The 7,116-nt window shown below is 42.4% G+C and overlaps 1 pseudogene; it reads left to right on the top strand.

Moving 5' to 3' along the window:
- Window positions 1–4,538: 4,538 nt before the first annotated feature.
- LOC102128513 (steroidogenic acute regulatory protein, mitochondrial-like) lies at window positions 4,539–5,884 on the top strand (annotated as a pseudogene).
- Window positions 5,885–7,116: the final 1,232 nt, after the last annotated feature.

Below are 7,116 nucleotides of genomic sequence, written 5' to 3'. Positions count from 1 at the left end.
TTATTGTTAAAGCTTTCAGCAGCATTTTGAAATTTCTTCAGTGATTTTTTTTTATTTCCAGAGGTTTTGTTTATTTTTCTAAAAAATATATCTATCTCTTCTTTCATCTCCTAAATTGTTTTTCTGGTTTCCTTTTGTTGGCTTTCAACTTTCTATTGGATCTCATTAAACTTCCTTACTATATGTATCTTAAATCTTTTATCATTTCAAATTTTCATTCTGGTTAAAATCCCTTTCTAGAAAGCTAGTGTGACCTTTGGATGTGTTATTACATTGTTTCATCATAGTACCTGAGTTCTTGTGCTGACTGTTTTTTATCTGTAGAAGCAATTACCTGTTATTTTTCAATTTTCTTTTGTTTGGGTGGGCTCTTTTTCCTCATTTGAGGGTGTGACTATTGTGTATGTTGGACATGGTCCTTTGGCTTTGCTCCCATATGTTTTTATAGGGTCAACTCTCTGTATAAAATTTTTGTGGTAACAGGTAGCCTTAATTCAATGTATTTCTCAAATGTTAGTCTTTTGTTTCTTTGTTTTTGTATATTGTGGTAGCAGTCTACAATAAGCTCTTTGTGAGGTGAGGCTCACTGACTTCAACAGATATTGGGAGGTGGAGGCTTGAAAGTCTTATGTTGTTCCCCAGTACTGTATACTTTCATCAGCAATAATTATATTGGGTTGTACATTCCACACCATACACTAGTGGGTGGTGCTTGTAGGTAAGAGCCAGCTAAGCATTGTACACTGATGTCAGCAGAAGTTGTAATGGGCCATGCAGTTTGACCTCCTGATTAGTATTTGGCACTTGTAAGTGACAAGCGTATGTGGTGATGGCAGTGGAATTTTATGTGGCTTTAGTTGATGAGGGGAAGTACCAGAGTGTCGCTGGCAATGGGTGGGAATGGGGTTCAATATTATTGCACAGTGTTCTCCCACCAAGATGGCAGGAATAGATGGGATTGGGTTGGGTGCAAGTCCTGACCTTGGTGAGGTTGTAGAGGCAGCTCTCAGATAACTTGGGCAACCCTCTAGGTAATGGGGGAGGCATATCCTCTTACCACAGTGCCTAATCAGGAAAAGAAGGGGTAGTCTGGGGCTTTCAGCCTAGCCAAAGGCCATGGGGGCTCCCCATTTACTACTCCCCTGATCCCCTGGGACCTCCCTCCAATGTCCAGCCTGAACAACAGATCTGAGCAGTTAATCTCATCTCAAGCATTCACAACTAGATCACTAAGCTGTCCGAGGTGTTACAGATGGCGAGACTCCCTGTAGAAGAAACTGAGACTATCAGGCCTCACTCTTGGCAGTCTGGTTTCATGAAACAAGGAGCGCACAGCTCTCGCGCCATTGTGTAAGCATGTGTCATGTTCTTCTCTGTGTTCTAACACAGGGGGCCCCTCTCCAGCATGAGATCAGACCACAATTCTCATCTCTATACCCCTAGGTAGTGTGCCTGACTACTGGGGAAGTGGGACTAGGCCACTGGACTTCTTCTTTGGCCTTCAGGAGTCAAGCACTATCTGTAGTGGGGAAGTGAACTGCTTCTAGGCTGCCCAGCAAACCACTCAGGTGGGGCAATGAAGCCTATACTGTGAGCTGCCCCTGCAAGAAAATCCAGGTAGGCAGTAATTGGAAGTACTACCAGCCATGGGAGTTTGTGGTTCAGATGCACTTCAGTCCCAGAACAATGGTGCTGTGGCCTGTCTTGGGCACCTGAGTATGCACAGGCCCCTCTCTCTCCTGGTCCAGCAGACAACATGAGCTATAGTTGTTTAGGGCAAGATACAGAAACTTGAGAAGTGGGCGCTGACTCACATTTTACTGCAGTTGCCCAACACACTGAAATCTTTTGGGATCCCTGTGAGTTTAGGTAGTGCCTCTGCATGTTCTTCAGTAGCTCCCAGACAGTCCAAAGGTTTGTGAGGGTTGTGGGAACTCCTTTAGCTAGGATCCCAGTGGCCCAGAGTAGGAATGTGGTGCCATGGGATTCCTTTACTTATCTCTTCCATGGGTTTGATTTAGGTCTGTGGGTCAGTCTTGGCACCCAGTGATGTTGAGCAGGAAGTCCCCTCCCTCCCTCTTCAATCAAAGCATCTTCTGTTGCCTCTGTATTAAATTTCAGAGTTTTCTCTCAAAAGATCTGTTGGATGTGTGAAGATTTACTCAGTATTTTTGTTCCTCTTTGTGGAAGAGGTGTATCCCAGCTGTTTCTAGTCAGCCATCTTTATTAATCCTAATACTTTTCAGAATGCCCTTCCTATAACTCAAAAAACAAAAAAAAGTTTAAGAGCTTAAAAAAAATGAGAGGAAAAAAGGTGTAAGTAATAAATGAATAAGTGGTTCCCCATTATATCCAATTTAACTTAATGAGAAATATTCTTAAATTTCAACCACCTTCAATATTTCATAATATTAAAAATAACTTTTAAAGGAATCTTTTAAAACTAGAATCATAGCCCTTTTGTAATTTATCCCCTTGATAATAGAATTTCTTATTTAGCACTACATTTTTGAAAAGTAATTATTAAAATATGTGGCATTAAGTCTTTTTATTATAAAACTTTTATATTAACTAAGAATTGTCTAGGCTGTCAAGGGAATTTACCAATTTGTGTCAATCATTTGGCTTCATAATTAAGCTTGATTCTCTTTTTGAGATTTTTATACAAAATCTGCAGTTTTCTGTCATGGGGGAACAAAGAAACTAGATCTTAGATACATTATATCAGTGATTAGCATGCATCCTTCAAAAATACAGTAAGAAGTCACTGGTTTATTATAAATCATCTCAGACCGGGTGAGGTGGCTCACTCCTGTAATCCCAACACGTTGGGAGGCCGAGGTGGGTGGATCACTAGGTCAGGGGTTCGAGACCAGTGTGACCAACATGTTGAAACCCCGTCTCTACTAAAAATACAAAAATTAGCTGGACGTGGTGGCGAGCGCCTGTAATCCCATCTACTTAGGAGGCTGAGACAGGAGAATTTATTGAACCCAGGAGGCGGAGGTTGCAGTGAGCCAAGATCACGCCACTGCACTCCATCCTGGGTGACAGAACAAGACTCTGTCTCAAAAAACAAACAAACAAAATAAATAAATCATCTCAAAGCATGCTGATCAATTAAGCATCATGAAGCTAAATAGCAGAATATTTTAATTCCACATACAGATCTTTTTCATAGAAAACAAACTCATTTAAGGTGGAAAACGATTATATTCTTGTAATAAGAGAAAGCTCAGAAATCAGAGCTGTGAGAGTGAAACAGAAGAAAAGTAATGATTTAAAGGGGGTTAGGCATGATGTGATGAGAAGTGCATTTTATTTCTGTGGTATTTTTTTCTGAAACTTTATTCACTCCAGTTAATCATGAGAAAACAGCAAAAACCAAAACTGAAGGATATTCAACAAAATATTTGATCAGTATAATTCAAAAGTGTCAAGCTTACAAAAACAAATAAATAAACAAAGAGTGAGAACTCACAACTGGAGAACACCAGAAAAAAATACAATATGGTATATAGTATATGGTATCATACATTAAATACTGAAACAGAAAAAAAAGATATTAATGGTAAAACTGATAAAATCATAATAAAGGCTGCAATTTGATTTAAGGGATCATACCAATGTGAATTTCTAAGTTGTGATAAGTGTTTCATAGCTGCTTATAATGTAAACCTTAGAGAAATATGAGTAAATGGTAAGAACTCACTATACAATTTTGCAACTATTCTGTAAATATCAAAATAATAATAAAGAGGAAATATTAGCAAAACAAATGAAAACAAGGGAGTAATACAAAGAGTGGAAAAAAATTAAAATGGAGCAAAGGGGACCAAACTACATAGACACAAATTAAAACTGCAATATTACCTAAATACTTCTTAAGGATATTAAGCTTTACATATGAAGATTATAGAAATTCATATCTACCTTGATTTTAACAACATAATGTGTGTATTAAGATTAATTTGGGTTGTTGTACATTTTCTGTATATTTCTGAATTTGCACATTGTCAGAATGAGTAAATGGCTTTACATTATAATTAACTCCTTGAGAAATTTCTTTACAGGAATAAAACAATATATTTTGCTATGTCATAGAATGGACAACTCAGTTATGCTTCAGGTTATCTTAGTAGGGAGTATGTGAGTGAGAGGGTAACAGATATGCAAATCACATCCTAGGATTAGACTTACTGGGAAGATCACATGGGATCAGAAATGGAAGTCAAAGTTTCTCTTATCAAATTTTGGTGACTCCAAAAGGACAGGAAAGACCAGAGAGAAGCGCTAAATTAGGACAATAAATTAGCAAAAAGGGATGTCCTACCGATTTCAATATTCAATGAGTCTATAAGAAGGACCTGAGCCACCGAGCCTGGACAAAATACTGGATTCTAATTAAAGAGTAGAGTGAGGAGGGGCACAGAGGACAGCCTCGGAGGGGAGGCCGCACTGCAAGCATCCCTGGAGGGAGAAAGTATGCACTGGATAGATGGCAGCAGGCGCTGCACGGGGAGCTGAGCACTGCTGGGAAGAATCCAGTGAGTGATGGCGTTTATATCTCCTGACGATGATGCACAGCCTTCAGTCAGGGACATTTAATACGCAGAACAACGGGTCCAGGCTGGAGCTGCGGGACTCAGAGGCGAAGCTTGAGTGGCTCAGGAAGGACGAAGAGTCACCCTTGAGAAAAGAGACAGCAGCACCAGCGTTGGCGGCCCCACTACTGCCACATCTGCCAGGAAACAATGCTGCTAGTGACATTCAAACTGTGCCCCGGGAGCTCCTACAGACACATGCGCAACATGAAGGGGCTGAGGCAACAGGCTGTGAGGAGCATCGGCCAGGAGCTGATCCGAAGGGCCCTGGGAGGCCCCCCTCCAAGCACGTGGGTTAACCAGATTCGGTGGTGGAGTTCTCTGCTTTGTTCGCTGCTGGAAGAGACTCTCTGGCCGGGCGCAGTGGCTCACGCCTGTAATACCAGCACGTTGGGAGGCCGAGGCGGGCGGATCACGAGGTTAGGAGTTCGAGAGCAGCCTGACCAACATGGTAAAACACCTAAAAATACAAAAATTAGCCAGGCGTGGTGGCGTGTGCCTGTAATCCCACCTACTCGGGAGGCTGAGGCAAGAGAATCTCTTGAACCTGGAAAAAGAAAAGAAAGAAAAAAAAAAAAAAAAAAAAAAAAAAAAGAAAGAAAGACAGAGAGACTCTCTACTGTGACCAGGAACTGACCTATCTCCGGCAGGGGGAAGAGGCCATGCAGAAGGCCTTGGGCATCCTTAGCCCTCAGCAACCAGGAGGGCTGGAAGAAGGACAGCCAGCAGGACAATGGGGACAAAGTGATGAGTAAAGTGGCTCCAGCTATGGGCAAGATGTTTCGGTTGCAAGTTGTGGTGGAGCCACCCATGGAGAGGCTCTACGAAGAGCTGGTGGAGTGCATGGAGGCAATGGGGGAGTGGAACCCCAATATCAAAGAGATTAAGATCCTGCAGAAGATCAGAAAAGACGCATTCATTACCCACGAGCTGCCTGTAAAGGCAGCGGGAAACCTGGTGGGGCCCCGCGACTTTGTGAGCATACACTGTGCCAAGCGTGGAGGCTCCACCTGTGTGCTGGCTGGCATGGCCACAGACTTCAGGAACATGCCCGAGCAGAAGGGTGTCATCGGGGGTAGCATGGTCCCACTTGCATGCTGCTTCACCTGGTGACTGGAAGTCCCTCCAAGACCAAACTTTCGTGATTGCTCAGCATCGACTTCAAGGGGTGGCTGCCCAAGAGCATCATCAACCAGGTCCTGTTCCAGACACAGGTGGATTTTGCCAACCACCTGAGCAAGCACCTGGAGTCACACCCTGCCTCTGAAGCCAGGTGTTGAAGGCCAGCCTGCTGTTCCCAAGTGTGCCCAGCTGCACTGGTATGCACGCTTATCAGGAAAATCCCTGCTGGAAGCCTACAAGTTTAAAGCCTCTGGCGACAGAGGAATAGGTGAGGTTAGTGTTTAGAGCACAACACTAGGATTCAGATTGATAAAAGTTTTTAGTACCAAGAAAACATCGATGAGGCTCTTTGATTAAAAGGTAACTTCATTCACTGATTAGCTATGACATGAAGGTTAAGGCTCCTAAAATATTTGTAAAACTTTTTTTCTGGGCCCTTATGTGCCCACGTAAAATCATCTTTAAAATGATAGTGGCTGATATGGGTGTGGTGGATGCTAGCTACAGGGCCTGAGAAGTCTTGCTTTATGGGCTGGAGAACGCCATGCCCTGCAGGCAGTGCATGTGCACAAGCAGAATCTCAGAGGGTCTCCAGCAGCCCTCTGCTCCTCCCAGTCGCTGCATGGCAACACCAGAGAACAAGCAGCATCCCACAGTGGGTACCTTCCAGAAATATAGTCCAAGCTTTCTCTATGCAAAAAGACAAAACTAATTAGTAAATAGATTTCCCTATTGCTTCCATAGGCACCAGTCAGAATAAAGAATCATAATTCACACACACACTCACACACACACACACACACACACACACACAACAAGGTCCTGAGTTCAGAAAATGAAGCCTGTAATCACACACTAAAATGGAAACAATGAATCATGTTAAACACTTAATAAATGTATTGCTTCCATAGCCTTGTGACATGGTTTGGCTATGTCCAATCTTGAATTCCTATGTGTTGTAGGAGGGCCCTGGTGGGAGGTAATTGAATCATGGGGGTGGGTCTTCCCATGCTGTTCTAGTATTAGTGAATAAACCTCACTAGATAGGAGGGTTTTAAAAATGGGAGTTTCCCTGCACAAGTCTTTTGCCTGCTGCCATCCATGTAAGATGTGATTTGCTCCTTCTTGCCTTCCACTATGATTGTGAAGCCTCCCCAGCCATGTGGAACTGCAAGTCCATTAAATTTCTTTCTTTTGTAAATTGCCCAGTCTTTGGTATGCCTTTATTAGCAGTGAGAAAGCAGACTAATAGATCTTGGGTTTTGTTATTTCAGTCCCTGCTCTTGCCCTTGGCTGCAAATCTAAAAAGGTCTTATGAGTTATGTGATTACTGTTAAGTAATGTAAGAATCTCACATCAATAATTAATAAGTCTACGTCAATGAAATAAA

Source organism: Macaca fascicularis, chromosome 17 (genome assembly GCF_037993035.2).
Source record: "Macaca fascicularis isolate 582-1 chromosome 17, T2T-MFA8v1.1".
NCBI lineage: Eukaryota > Metazoa > Chordata > Mammalia > Primates > Cercopithecidae > Macaca > Macaca fascicularis.
This window is presented reverse-complemented; position numbering and strand designations above follow the sequence as displayed.